Genomic DNA, 14,502 nt, shown 5'->3' on the forward strand with positions numbered 1-14,502 from the left:
TGCTTGAACTCAGGAGGTGAAGGTGGCAGTGAGCCGAGATTGTGCCACTGCACTCCAGCCTGGGTGACAGAGCAAGACTCAGTCTCAAAAGTATAAAATAAAATGAAAATAAAATAAATGATTGAATGAATTAAATGGATAAGCAGAGGAATCTCTGAACTAAATCTTGAAGAATGTCAAGTATAGTCAGTTCATGGAACTTACTGTATAACGACATTTGGATGCAAGACAATTTTCGGAAACTGCAAAGAGTTGCTTTTGAAGTAACCGAAAACAAATAGTCTAAGTAGCTGAATGCCCCTCTCCCCACTCTTTTAAGTGAGAAAAAAATTTGCCATCTTGTGCAGTGTTTTGTTCCCCCGTCTTGAGCAGGACTGGCACTAGGCATAAAATACCAAATTCTTCTCATTAGCTGCACCTACTTGTATTTTTTGAGAACTAATTGCTTAACTCATTGGATCACAAAGTTTTGTGTTTACATTATGACTCTCAGGTAAAAGCTTAGCTCACGTTGCCAAGTTGCATTTCTAGTATTAAACTGCCAAAGAATTTATCTAATATTAAACTGCCAAGGAATTTTTTTTTTTTTTTGAGATGGAGTCCCAGTCTATTGCCTAGACCGGAGTGAAGTGGTGCGATCTCGGCTCACTGCAACCTTTGCCCCCAGGGTTCAAGCAATTCTCATGCCTCAGCCTCCCAAGTAGCTGGGATTACAGGCACCCGCCACCATGCCCGGCTAATTTTTGTATTTTTAGTAGAGATGGGGTTTCGCTATGATGGCCAGGCTGGTCCAAACTCCTGACCTCAAGTGATCCACCCGCCTCTGTCTCCCAAACTATTGGGATTACAAGTGTGAGCCACTGCACCCGACCATGTTAATTTAAGAATGAACTCTTGATTATTTTTTATTTTGGAAGATCTGCAAAAGTAGACGGGAAGCTCCTTAAAGAGACAAACTTTCTTCTTCCCTTTTGTGATGTGTTGTCAAATGACTGGGTGACTTTTTTAGATTGGGAGGTGTGAAGAACCTCTTAGGAGGAAACAATAAGCTGATGTGAATGACAAAAAAGAGCCAGGCCTAGAGAGAGTAGGAGAAAAGAATATGCCAGGTGGAAGGAAGAGCAACTGCTCATTCAGGTGGAATAACCTCGGCAAGTTGAAGGAATAGGAAGAATATGAGTGTGGCAGAAGCAGAGTGGGAGAGAGAATGGTGGGAAGTCAGGTCTGAGAGGCTGTAGCTAGATCAGGCAGTGTTTTGTAAGCCAGTACTCACATCCACAGATATATGTGGATTTTATATCAAATGCCATTAAAATAAAGTCATTTAAATACATAGTCGATGACGTGCTTTTCATTTGTGTTTCTTTGGTGCTTAGAGACTTCAGGTTTGCTTTTACTCAGAGTTCTTGAAGTCACTATACTTGTATTAGTCATTCTGTTTTCAGATATGATAAGTGATTGTTACTACAGTACATACATTGTCTAGAGAACTTTACTTTTGATATCTAAATTGAAAAGGTCTTTTCCTTGTTAGTTTTCAATAGACTGGCATCCGAATATTCTAGCCCTGGCAGACAGACCTCTTAGCTGCTTTGTTGATGAGAACACTCCAGTTAGTGGAACAAACGGTGCAACATGTGGACAGTCTTCAGATCCCAGGCTGGCAGAGAGGAGAGTCAGGTCACAACGACATAGACATTACATGAGCAGGACAAGTTTACATATTCTTCCATACCTACCAGAAGGCTATGGTATGACAACCGGCAAAGGAAAAATAAAACATGGTTTACTGATTTCAGCTTGCTGAGGAAATAATAACTTTGAAAAAAGTTATTAATCTGGGCTTAGGGATTCTGCATGAAAATAAATATAAAACCTCCCAACTTTGAAAAGTCTTTGAAGTGGTAGATAACTACCCAGCCAACAGTTTGACCTTGTGCTAGTCATTTAGCCTCAGCATTTGTATTCTTTTATCATGAAGTGAGATGACTAGTTTATAACAAAGGTAGTGTGAGAAGCATATGTATGAGATGAAGTGAGACTATTTTGTAAATAGGCACTGTCTAGAAAGGTAAGGTGGTATTGTCACTGATAACAGTAATCTGAAGTACAACTTACGATGTAATTTTTTAGACATATATTTAGAAATAATTTCAAAGGCATATTTCTGCTGATGCTCATATATTTGTACTGTCTATAATTTTGGATTATGTGAGTGGACTGTTGTAAATGATTGAGTCACTTCTATGTTTGTATAAAATGATTACAATCTTATATAAATTCCCAGATTATAGAGTTTCATGTGGAAGATAACATGAGTCTTCTACTAATAGAATACAGAAGTTTCTAAATTAATACCAACTTGTGACCACTTGTATGTACTGTGAACTTGACTTCCTCTCCTTGCTTGCCAAAAGCTCACCAAGGTTACCTACATCCTTGTCCTCTTAACAGACTGTAGATAAACCACTTTAGATTGATGTTGACACCTAATGACCAACATCGGGAATTGCCACATGTAAGTTTTATTTTACTGAAGAATACTTTTAAAAACTCTTCTGCAAATGCATGATTCTAATTTTATTTTATTTTATTTTATTTTATTTTATTTTATTTATTTTATTTTTGAGACGGAGTCTCACTCTGTCGCCCAGGCTGGAGTGCAGTGGCCGGATCTCAGCTCACTGCAAGCTCCGCCTCCCGGGTTCACGCCATTCTCCTGCCTCAGCCTCCCGAGTAGCTGGGACTACAGGCGCCCGCCACCTCGCCCGGCTAGTTTTTTGTATTTTTTTAGTAGAGATGGAGTTTCACCGGGTTAGCCAGGATGGTCTCGATCTCCTGACCTCATGATCCGCCCGTCTCGGCCTCCCAAAGTGCTGGGATTACAGGCTTGAGCCACCGCGCCCGGCCTCTAATTTTATTTTTAAATGTATTTTAACTCTTTAATTTGAAAAAATTTGTCCATTAACTGTTTGTCCATTAACTGTGCTGTGACTCAAAGGTTAACTTTTAGCACTATCATTAAATTATAGGCTTGAGACACAGAGAGACCTAGGTTCATATCCTGGCTTTGCCATGTAACACTGAGCACATTATTTAACCTCTTTGAGCCTCAGTTTTATCCTCTATAGGGGAAAATAATAGCATCAACCATCTACGTTTGTTGCAAGAAATCAGTGATATTTAATCTCGTGAAATGCTGGCACGTTGTCTGGCACAGTGAATTTTAACTGTGATTATCAATGTTCAGACCTGAGAAGAAATTGTCTCCTGCCATTTCTTGTGGAGATTATAAGGCAAGCTCTTTAGAGTGGGAGTGGTTATACTTTTATAATATTTCTGTGATTTGAATTTAAAAAATTATACAACCAAAACATAAAAATAAAGTGGATACCAAGGCTGAAATTATTATAGCTGTCCTCTATAATAATATGATTTTATGTTTATCATTTTTAAAAGTTTAAAGTTTAAATTTATTGACTTTATAGGTTTATAAACAAATTAGATTTATACTAATAAATATTAGTAATAGTTTTATTTTATGTATCAAAGTTTCTCATTAGATTTTATTTAAAGAAAAGTGGTTCTGTCGTTTTTTATAAAAGACAAAACAAAACAAAACCCACCATAAAGAAACCCTTGTATAGATTGTTCTCTTCACCCTGGCCTTTCCTCTGCCTTCCCAAAGGCTTTGAGTTCATTTTGTCCTTGACTGTTTTCTCCCCAGTGTGCACGCTTGCTCTTTAGTCGTCTTCTTTCTAACTTGGCTATTTTTCCATCTCTATCTGTTTATGACATAGAATGTCTCCCCAGTATCTTATCTGCTTTGCCTCTCTTTGAGCTCACATGCAACCTTGAGAATTCACCTTTGTCTAGCAAAGAGAAAACATAGGTTTTGATGTAAAATTAGGCATAAGAAGCATTATCAATCTCCAAACTCTGAAAGTTTCTGGAAGTTCCTCCTCAAATCTTCCAAATGTTGACCAGCCTCTTTCTCAGAGCCCTTTATACATCATTTAAAATCTTTTAATTATTAGTATTGTGACAATCTTGATTTGTTTTCCATTGCAACATATTCAGTATTTGAGCCACATGATAAGTTGAGTTTGCCTTGAGATAGCTGGCCCATAGCCCTCATCATTTATAAAATTGTTTCCAAGAGACAGAACAAATGATGTGTAAAGCCCTTTCTGATAACAAATAAAATAGATTTGTAATTTGGATATTTTTCCCTATTAGTGTATCATCTTAAGGTATACAACTGTCTTTGATCTGGACATTCTGAATATTTTTGTTATCAGTGTTTCTTAATTTTACAGAACAGAGGACAACGCAACAAGACCAGCTATATTTCTTACAAACGCAGACTGGTGTGAGCACATGGCATGATCCAAGAGTGCCCAGGTAAGAACGCATTTTAAGCACTCTAGACCATCAAAGAGCCGTCTCACCTAGGATTTCTTTGATTTTTAAGAAATTTTTACCTTTTAAAAATAGTTTATGTAAAAGTTTGACTCTTCTGATAGTTATTTCGGTTTTGACATTTAGTAAAAAGTCCTACCTACTTCTCTGCAATCTCACCTCAGTTCTCCCCTCCCTCACCAGTCCCTAGCCACCCTCTCCTGCTTCTCCTTAAAAAAAAGTGGAATAAAAACATGGGTCTTTTAGGAGTTTGAAACTTGTCCTAGGGTACCAAGTAGGGTGGCTGTCACCTGTGTTCCCAACACTTTGGGAGGCTGAGGCAGGAGGATCACTTGAGCCCAGGAGTTTGAGACCAGTCTGAGCAACATAGAGAGACCCTGTCTCTACCAAGCATTAAAACTCAGCCGTTTGTGGTGGAGCACATCTGTGGTCCCAGTTGCTTTGGAGGCTGAGGCAAGAGGATTGCTTGAGCCAGGGAGGTTGAAGCTACAGTGAGCCTTGGTCGCACTACTACACTCCAGCCTAGGAGACAAAGCAAGACCCCATTTCAAAAAATGAGAGAGCAAATTCATGTAGTCCCAGCTGCTCGCGAGGCTAAGGTGGGAGGCAGAGGTTTCAGTGAGTCAAGGTCACACCAGGGCACTCTATCCTGGGCAACAGAGTGAGATTCCATCTCAAAAAAAAGAGAAGAAAAAAGGCCGGGCACGGTGGCTCACGCCTGTAATCCCAGCACTTTGGGAGGCCGAGATGGGCGGATCACGTGGTCAGGAGATCGAGACCATCCTGGCTAACATGGTGAAATCCCATCTCTACTAAAACTACAAAAAATTAGTCGGGCGTGGTGGTGGGCGCCTGTAGTCCCCACTGCTCGGGAGGCTGAGACGGGAGAATGGCGTGAACCTGGGAGGCGGAGCTTGCAGTGAGCTGAGATTGCATCACTGCACTCCAACCTGAGTGACAGAGCAAGACTCCGTCTAAAAAAAAAAAAAAAGAAAAAAAAAAGGCTAAAAAAGGAAAATTGACCTGGGGAAAAACAGAAAGCATACCCTTTAAAAAAGGATCATAGGTTGATATTCTTAATTATGGTTCAGCTTTAAAAAATCTTTTTAAAAAATTAACCTCCTAAATGTATTCAATGTCCTTTTATGTGTTCCTTAGTAAAATTTGATTTTAATGTAGAAAACAACCTAATTAATTCATTAATTAATCTTTTTGAGACGGAATCTTTTTCTGTTGCCCAGGCTGGAGTGCAGTGGTGCAATGTCGGCTGACTGCAACCTCCGCCTCCCTAGTTCAGGTGATTCTCCTGTCTCAGCCCCGAGTAGCTAGGATTATAGGTGCTTGCCACTACCATACGCAGCTGATTTTTGTATTTTTAGTAGAGGTGGGGTTTCGCCATGTTGTCCAGTCTGGTCTTGAATGCCTGACCTCAGGGGATTCGCCTGCCTTGACCTACCAAAGTGCTGGGATTATGAGCCACTGTGCCTGGCCCTAATTTAAATATCCAAACTTGTATATTTCAGCTGCAGACATTGCATTTACAAACCAAAATGTCAATTACTTTTAACTTCAAAAAGATGAAATGACACACAAATGAATTTAGTTACTTCCCATAATTTTTGGAATATTCTTTTCTTCCTTCCTCCCTCCCTCCCCTTTTGTTTGAGACAGGATCTGGCTCTGCTGTCCAGGCTGGAGAGCAGTAGTGCAGTCCTGGCTCACTACAACCTCTGCCTCCTGGGCTTAAGCCATCCTCCCACTTCAGCCTCCTGAGTAACTGGGACTACAGGCATGCGCCACTGTACCCCGATAATTTTTGTATTTTTAGTAGAGATGGGGTTACACGGTGTTGCCCAGGCTAGTCTGGAATTCCTGAGCTCAAACAGTCTGCCCACCTCAGCCTCCCAAAGTGCTGGGATTAAAAGCATGAGCCATCGTGCTTGGTCCTATTTTGAGTTTTTTTTTAATGAATAGATGCAAGGTACCAAGTAGTCCAGTTGAAACTGGAAAAAAGCTTGAATTCTAAATTAAATTTGAAATCAACTCTGTACGTTTCACATACAAAGGATTTGCTGGATGTGGATATTTTATGTTAAGCACAGCAGCCCCCCTCCTCCAAAACAAAACAAACCCCCCAAAACAATCCACAGAGGGTTGTTTTTTCAGGACTTTATTGTGTATTTGAATCAAATAGAGATGTGCCTCGCTTGTCGTGGGTTACTTTGATATTCTGTATAAGTAAAAGTATGATAATGAAAATGTCTTACTTTGTGTTATAGAGTTCAGAATCCTTTGAGGGTGGCAACCAAGGGAATGTACTATTACTCAGTACTTTATCAAGGTTGCCATTTCTATGTCTTGACAATATAAGCTGTTACTTTTTTAAAAGTAGTAGGGGCCAGGCACGGTGGCTCACACCTGTAATCCCAGCACTTTGGGAGGCTGAGGCGGGAGGATCACTTGAGGTCAGGAGTTCGAGACCAGCCTGGCCAACATGGTGAAAACCCATTTCTACTAAAAATACAAAATTAGCCAGGCGTGGTGGCCTGTGCCTGTAAGCCGAGCTACTCGGGAGGCTAAGCCAGAAGAATCGCTTGAACCTGGAAGGCGGAGGTTGTGGTAAGCTGAGATCACACCTTTGAACTCCAGCCTGGGCAACAGAGCAAGGCTCTATCTCTAAATAAATAAATGATAGATAGATAGATAGTAGTGGGGAGGAAATTTTACATTTTTTTTAAAGCTTACTAAAAAAAATCCAAGGGCCTAACTTCAAAATCAGTTTTACTATATAAATTATAAAAAAGAATTTTTTTGATTCTGTTTATCCAAATGTTCCTTTTGTATGGAAGATCTTTTATGAAAGTATACTATAAATAGATTCTAATAGAATATTACTATTCAAGGATATTTATAAAATCTCAAAGTCAGACTCTTTAAAACAAACTTTAAGATATCCAGGATACCTAGATTTATCCAAGAAATCCCATTCGTCGTGTTTTGCATTTCTCTTTAAAACAATGATTAATGCCTTGTTATTTGTTATGTTGCATACTGAGTGACTGTAGTCTTGAAATACAGATCTGTATTACTTTGTATAGACTGTGTAACATTCCGTTTTTCTTTAACCAGCTCCCAATGAGACATAAAGATTATTTCTAGTTTTTTGCTTTTAATCAGTGCTTTAGCGCTCTCCCAGGTATGACTGAAGATTTATAAAATTCTAAGTAAAATGACATGAAATGAAATTCTACATTTTATCAGTAGGATTGTTCATTTACTGATTTAATTATCATTATTTTTTTAGCTTTAAGTTCAGGGGTGCATGTGCAGGTTTGTTATAGGTAAACTTGTGTCATGGGGGTTTGTTGTACAGATGATTTTGTCACCCAGATACTAAGCCTAGCCTAGTACCCATTAGTTATTTTTGCTGATCCTCTCGCTCCTCCCACCCTCCACCCTCCTATAGGCCACAGTATCTGTTGTTCCTCTCTATGTGTCCGTGTGTTCTCATCATTTAGCTCCCACTTATAAGAACATGCAGTATTTGGTTTTCTGTTCCTGCTTTAGTTTGCTAAGGATAATGGCCTCCAGCTCCTGTTTTTCATTTCTAAACTATTAAAAAATCTACTTGGGGCCTGCACAGTGGCTTATGCCTGTAATCCCAGCCTTTTGGGAGGCCGAATTGGATGGATCACTTGAATCCAGAAGTTTAAGATCAGCCTGGGCAACATGGCCAAACTACATCTCTACAAAAAGTTTAAAAACTAGCCAGGTGGCGTGGTGCATGCCTGTAGTCCCAGCTACTCAAGAGGCTGAGTTGGGAGGATCATCTGAGCCTGGAAAGGTTGAGGCTGCAGTAAGCCGTAATCACACCACTGCATTCCAGCCTGGGCAACAGAGTAAGACTCTGTCTCAAAAAAACAAACAAACAAACAAACAAATATATATATTTGTTCATTCCTAATAATCTGTCTTTGATAGTTCATCTTTGTGATTGTACTTTTTTATTTTTGAAAACATTACATATCATAACTGTTCTCTTTTTGGTTTCTAACAGTCTTCGGGGACCTAATTCTGGGAGTTTATTGTTGACTGTGCTGCTGGCTATCTGTTGAGTCTGTTGTGGACTCTGTCACTCTGTCATGGTGGCTTTTCTTCTGAAGGGTTTGGTGATCTTAGATGCTGAATTTATTGTTTGAACTGAATTAGTTGGAAGTTCTATATACATACAGTGGGAATTTAGTATGTTTTCCTGGAATCACTTCATTCCCTCTTTGAGTTCTCAGCTTGGGGAGGAAGCTTCAGGTTTCCTATCCCAGCCTTGCTGCTGGTCTGCCCCTCTGCTTACCTCTCACTCAGGTACCAGCTTCACTCAGTCCCCCACTTCACTCAATCTCCCCAAATCTCCCCCTCCGCTTTTTTTTTTTGACAGAGTCTCGCTCTGTGACCCAGGCTGGAGTGCAGTGGCATGATCTCAGCTCACTGTAATCTCCGCCTCCTGCGTTCAAGTGATGCTTGTACCTCAGCCTCCCGAGTAGCTGAGATTACAGACGTGCACCACCACGCCCGGCTAATTTTTTTGTATTTTTAATAGAGATGGGTTTCACCATGTTGGCCAGGCTGGTCTCGAACTCCTGACCTCAGGTGATCCGCCTGCCTCCCAAAGTGCTGGGATTACAGGCCTGAGCCATCACGCCTGGCCACCCTCTTCAAACAAAATATGGGCATTTCCATTGGCCTAGGTCTTCACCTTGCCTACTTTATTGACTTATATTACTTACCTGGTCCCTGGAGACATAGACACATTTGTCACCCTTAGAGCTCAACCAAATTGTGTTGAATGCATTTATTTGGCAATTTGTGCCTGTATTGTAATCTTCATCTCACATATGTGTTCTATTTTCCTAACTAGGTTGAAATAAGTCATCTGATGTACAGAATCCTGTTAAGTATTTTTCTTTCTTTCTTTTTTAAAAATTTTGAGACAGGGTCTTGCTCTGTCACTGAGGCTGGAGTGCAGCGGTGCAATCACAGCTCAGTGCAACATCCATCTCCCAGGCTCAAGGGATCCTCCCACCTCAGCCTCTTGCCTAGCTGGAACCACAGGTGTGCACCACCATGCCCGGCTAATTTTTCAATTTTTTTCTAGAGACAAGGTCCTGCTATGTTGCCCAGGCTGGTCTCGAACTCCTGATCTCAATCTGTTGTCTGGCCTTGGTCTCTCAACGGGCTGGGATTGCAGGTGTGAGCTATTGCGCCCGGTCAACTATTTTTCTTTAAATTGCTTTTTGGTTGAGGCTGGGCACGGTGGCTCACGCCTGTAAACCCAGCACTTTGGGAGGCCGAGATGGGCCTCCCCATAATGAGGTCAGATCGAGACCATCCTGGCTAACACGGTGAAACCCTGTCTCTACTAAAAATACAAAAAATTAGCCGGGCATGGTGGCGGGCACCTGTAGTCCCAGGTACTCGGGAGGCTGAGGCAGGAGAATGGCGTGAACCCGGGAGGCGCAGCTTGCAGTGAGCCGAGATCGCGCCACTGAACTCCAGCCTGGGCGACAGACTGAGACTCGGTCTCAAAGAAAAAAAAATTACTTTTGGTTGTCACTTATCTCCATAAATATTAATATATGTTTATAAAACCTTTCTCTTATCTGAAGAGCTGACCTCAACCACTCAGGGTTGAGTCCCTGTGATAAGGTTTCAGGGTGCCTGAAATGTCATCATGATTCGTCCCCTGGGCTAAGCTGAAAGCTAGTGACATGTCAGGTCAATAAATTAAGGTTATTTCCCGATAATACAAACATGTAACACCGTGAAGTAGGTTTTAGACAAGATTCCCTCTTTTCCAGGGCAAACGAGGTCCTAGCTAAGGCATTGGGAAGGTGGCGGGAGATTGGAAGTGCAGTAGTTGCGTTCTGGAGTTTACTGAGGCTTTCCCAGTGGGGATTCCACGCAACAGGTCTTAGGACGCCCTTCCCTCAGGGCGTGGCTCCTGGCACAGATCCACAGCGGTTGTCATCGGAGTCAATTTCAGGACTCCAGCTCCAAGCTTCGGAGTTCCCTAAATTCTGGGGGCTTGTCTGCTTGTCTCCCCCAACTAATTTCCCTCCGTCGCTGGCGCTGCCCGGTGCCTTCGGTCGCTCGAGCGGCCCCTCTCCGCGACTTTTTTTTTCTTTCTCTCTCTGGCTCTTTCAGCATCAGTTTCCCGATGGGGCGAGAGGGCAATGATACCTGGGGGCTCCCCTGCCTTCCTCTCCCAGCCGCAGAAGGGGAGATGCGGGGAGGAGGTCTGGCCGGCTTTGGGCTCCAGACGGAGGCTGTGGTCTCCGAAGGCCTTTGACAAGGGGCATTTCGCGAACTGCATGCCCCTCTCAGCCGCGCCACCGGCGCCCGGAGTCCAGCCGCGCCGCGCTGCGCGGAGTGCGGGCGCTCCGGGCTCCCGCCCGGGACTCCACACTCCCGCGCTCCCCGCAGCGGCGCCGCGTAGCGTCGCTGCGTCCCAGGCTCTCCCGCGGTGCAGCTCACGTGACCCCGCTCTGGTAGAGGGAAGAAACATGATAGCGGCAGAAGGCGATCCGGCGTGGGGCCGCAGCAATTCTGATTGAGCCTTCTCCCTCCAGCCGCTTCCGCCGGCCGGGCCCCTCCCGCCCGGCACCGCGGGCCTCCCCACCCGCCCCAGCGCTGCCCACCGCCCCCACTGCGCCCGCCCCTTCCCCTCCGCTTTACCTTCTCCCGCCTGCCTAGGCTCCAATCGGAGGGGCAGGTGGACAGGCCGCCCAAGCAGCCCGCGGCTCCCGCTGCGGAGCCCTGCCACCGCCGCCACGGCCCACGTCTGGACCCATCGAGGGTCTTCGCTCGCGGCACCGCGGTAGCCTCCGGGGCAGATGGGCCGCAGGCCAGGCTGAGATGGACCCCAAGACGCGGCTGAGCTCGCCCAACAGGGGCAGCAGTAGCCGGAGGAAGCAGCCGCCGCCGGTCCCCCGCCCCCACGACTCTCCCATCCCTCCGCGGCAGCACCAGCACCCCCGGGCGGCGGCCGGGGAGGGACGGAGGGCGAGGAGGCGGGGGCGGCCACCTGGCCGGGACCATCGTGGCCCTGAGGGCAGTCAGCAAGGTGGTACACAATGACCACGACAGCGAGAAGGAGGAAGAGGACGGCCACACCGAGGAGACCCACGAGTCTGAGGACAATGAGGAGGATGAGATGGAGGAAGACGATGATGACTCCGATTACTCGGAGGAGCTGGAAGACGACGACGACGACGACGACGCCAGTTACTATATGGAAAGCAGCTTCAGGAGCCATAGTACCCACAGCAGCACTCCAGGTACCCACTCAGCGCAGTTGCCGCAGACTCCTTCCCCACCTCCTCTGCCCTCCCCCCTTGCTCAGTCCTGTACTGTGCATCCTGCTCCGGTCTCCCCCCAACCCCGCCGACCCCCCAAACAGAGGGGAAATGGAGGGCACATCAAGTGGCAAAAAAACTGGATTTACAAGAGGAAAGAGGTGCATTGTTCAAAATGGAGATTGAATTGTTGCAGTTTGAGGCCGCACTCGCTCGATCTCTCTCACACCCCCTCAACTCCCTCTTTTCCTCTTCAAAATGTGTGCAGTGCAGTGTCTCCGCGGGCAGGATTGAAACTTTGGCAAACACATATCCATTGCTTTCATTTTTCTCCCCTTGTTTTGGTGTGGTTTTCTGGAATGAAAGAAGCCTCTTGTTTTGCAAACCTCTTTGCATTTCTAATGAGGTTTCTTTCGAATTTTTATTATATATCTGTTCCTTAAAAGGGAATTAAGGATTTGGACCGATCGTGGCACACAAATACACACAAAAACATGCCTGTTTTCACACTCCTAACTGTGGTTTTTAAATTGTGTTAAGGAAACGGATCATTTGGGTTAGTAGGGGAACCTTACCTGGTCTTGTGTGTTTGTTTTTATTCTTCGAGTGCTAATGGGCACGTGCAACAGTTGCTGGTAAATGGCTGATTAAAAAGCAAAGCAGAAAGCCAAACGAGACCCAACCAAATCTGGTAATTCATCCGATTCAAAATTGTTTTTGACTGTTAAAAATAAAAGTATAAGACCGCAGGAACGCGTGTCATAACTCATTTGATCGCTTTGCCTTGCTTGGGAAATGCGGTTTCGTGTCACCTGTTGTAGAAGATGTGTAGTTGATCATCTAGACATAATTGCCGAAGATAAACTTTTGGACCAACTTCTGAGTCACACAGCGTCAGTATCAGATTTCTTACACAGCGACTTTTTCTTTTCACTCTATTTCTGAGGAAAAAGCCCTCCCGAAATCCATGATGAATCTCTCCATGGCAATCCCTCTTCTGTTTTCACGTGGAAAAGTTTCTGTGGGCTGGTGCTGAGATGCATTTTGTTAAACAACCCCCCCCCCCGCCCCCACCAAAGGCTGCTTTGTATTAAATACTTAGTTGCAATTTACTAAATTGTGAAATTAACCAAAGCAACAACCGGCAAGACTTTTCCTTTATAATTTTGCAAATCTAGATTAATTAAATTAGAATCTGGTTTTAAAATCATTTCAAAAATAAGGTTTATGAGGAAATACTTGTGAGCAAAAAGGACCCTTTTTTCCTTGAAGTGAGGTATGTCACCTCTTTCTCAGATCGTCTAGGGTAGAAGAAGTGGTTAAATTGAAAAGTTTCCATTTTTCTATAAATGCTTAAATACTTATTGGAGAAGTAGGGTAGTATTATATTAAGCCAAATGTAAACCCACGTAGGCTGTCCTAACATAAGCTGTAAAAAGGTAATTTCTGTTGCCCGATGGTCAGAATCGTTGCCAGACTTGTCCTGGGAGGCTGGCTGAAGAATGAAGGGAATGAATCAAGTATCAGGTGTTTATGTCTTATATGTAGAAAGGACTACATGTAAATTCTTGCCAACTTAATTTTAGTACTTTTTTTTTTTTTTTTTTTTTTTTAGAGGAATCCTTGCTCTGTCACCTAGACTGGAGTGCAGTGGCACAATCTTGGCGCACTGCAACCTCCACCTCCCGGGCTCAAGTGATTCTCCTGACTCACCCTCCCGAGCAGCTAGGATTACAGGCACCCACCAGCACGCCTGACTAATTTTTGTATTTTTAGTAGAGATGGGGTTTTACTATGTTGGCCAGGCTGGTCTCGAACTCCTGACCTCAAGTGATCTGCCTGCCTCGGCCTCCCTCCCAGAGTGCTGGGATTACAGGCGTGAGCCACTATACCTGGCCCTTAGATGTGTCTTTGTGCTTTGCATGCAAGTGTGTGTTAGTAATGGACTTCTTTTGTAAAATAATTTTATTAATTATACAAGAAAATAATTTAGTGTATATTTATTTATTTATTTTTGGACAGCGTCTCCTCTCAGGCTGGAGTTTGGTGGCATGATTCCAACTCACCTCCTGGGTCAAATGATTCTCCTGCTTCAGCCTCCAGAGTAACTGGGATTACAGGTGCGTGCCACCATACACAGCTAATTTTTGTATTTTTAGTAGAGACGGGGTTTCACCATGTTGGCCAGGCTGGTCTTGAACTTCTAAACTCAGGTGATCCACCCACCTTGGCCCCCCAAAATGCTGGGGTTAGAGGCGTGAGCCACCACCTCAGGCCAAGTATATTCTTTTGATATTAAAAATTAAAGTATTATAAAATTGAAAACCCAAACCACAATGAGATGCCACTTCACATTCACTAGCATGGCTGTAATTATTTTAAAAAAATAAAAATAAAAAGTATTGGGAAGGATTTGGGGAAACTGGAACCATTATATATTGTTAGCGAGAATGTAAAACCATGTAGCACTATGGAAGATACTTTGGCAGTTACTCAAAAAGTTAAACTTAGAGCTACTATATGACCTAGTAATTCTATTCATACATATATAGTCAAAAGAATTGCAAACAAATGGTCATGCAGAAACACATGCACATATGTATACAGCAGCATTATTCTCAATGACCAAAAGGTGCAGACAACCTACATGTGCATTAACTGATGAATGGGTAATGCAAATGTGATTGATCCGTATAACAGATGTATTCTTCAGCCTTGAAAGGAAGGAAAT

The sequence above is a fragment of the Theropithecus gelada genome, chromosome 16 (assembly GCF_003255815.1).
Source record: "Theropithecus gelada isolate Dixy chromosome 16, Tgel_1.0, whole genome shotgun sequence".
Lineage (NCBI taxonomy): Eukaryota > Metazoa > Chordata > Mammalia > Primates > Cercopithecidae > Theropithecus > Theropithecus gelada.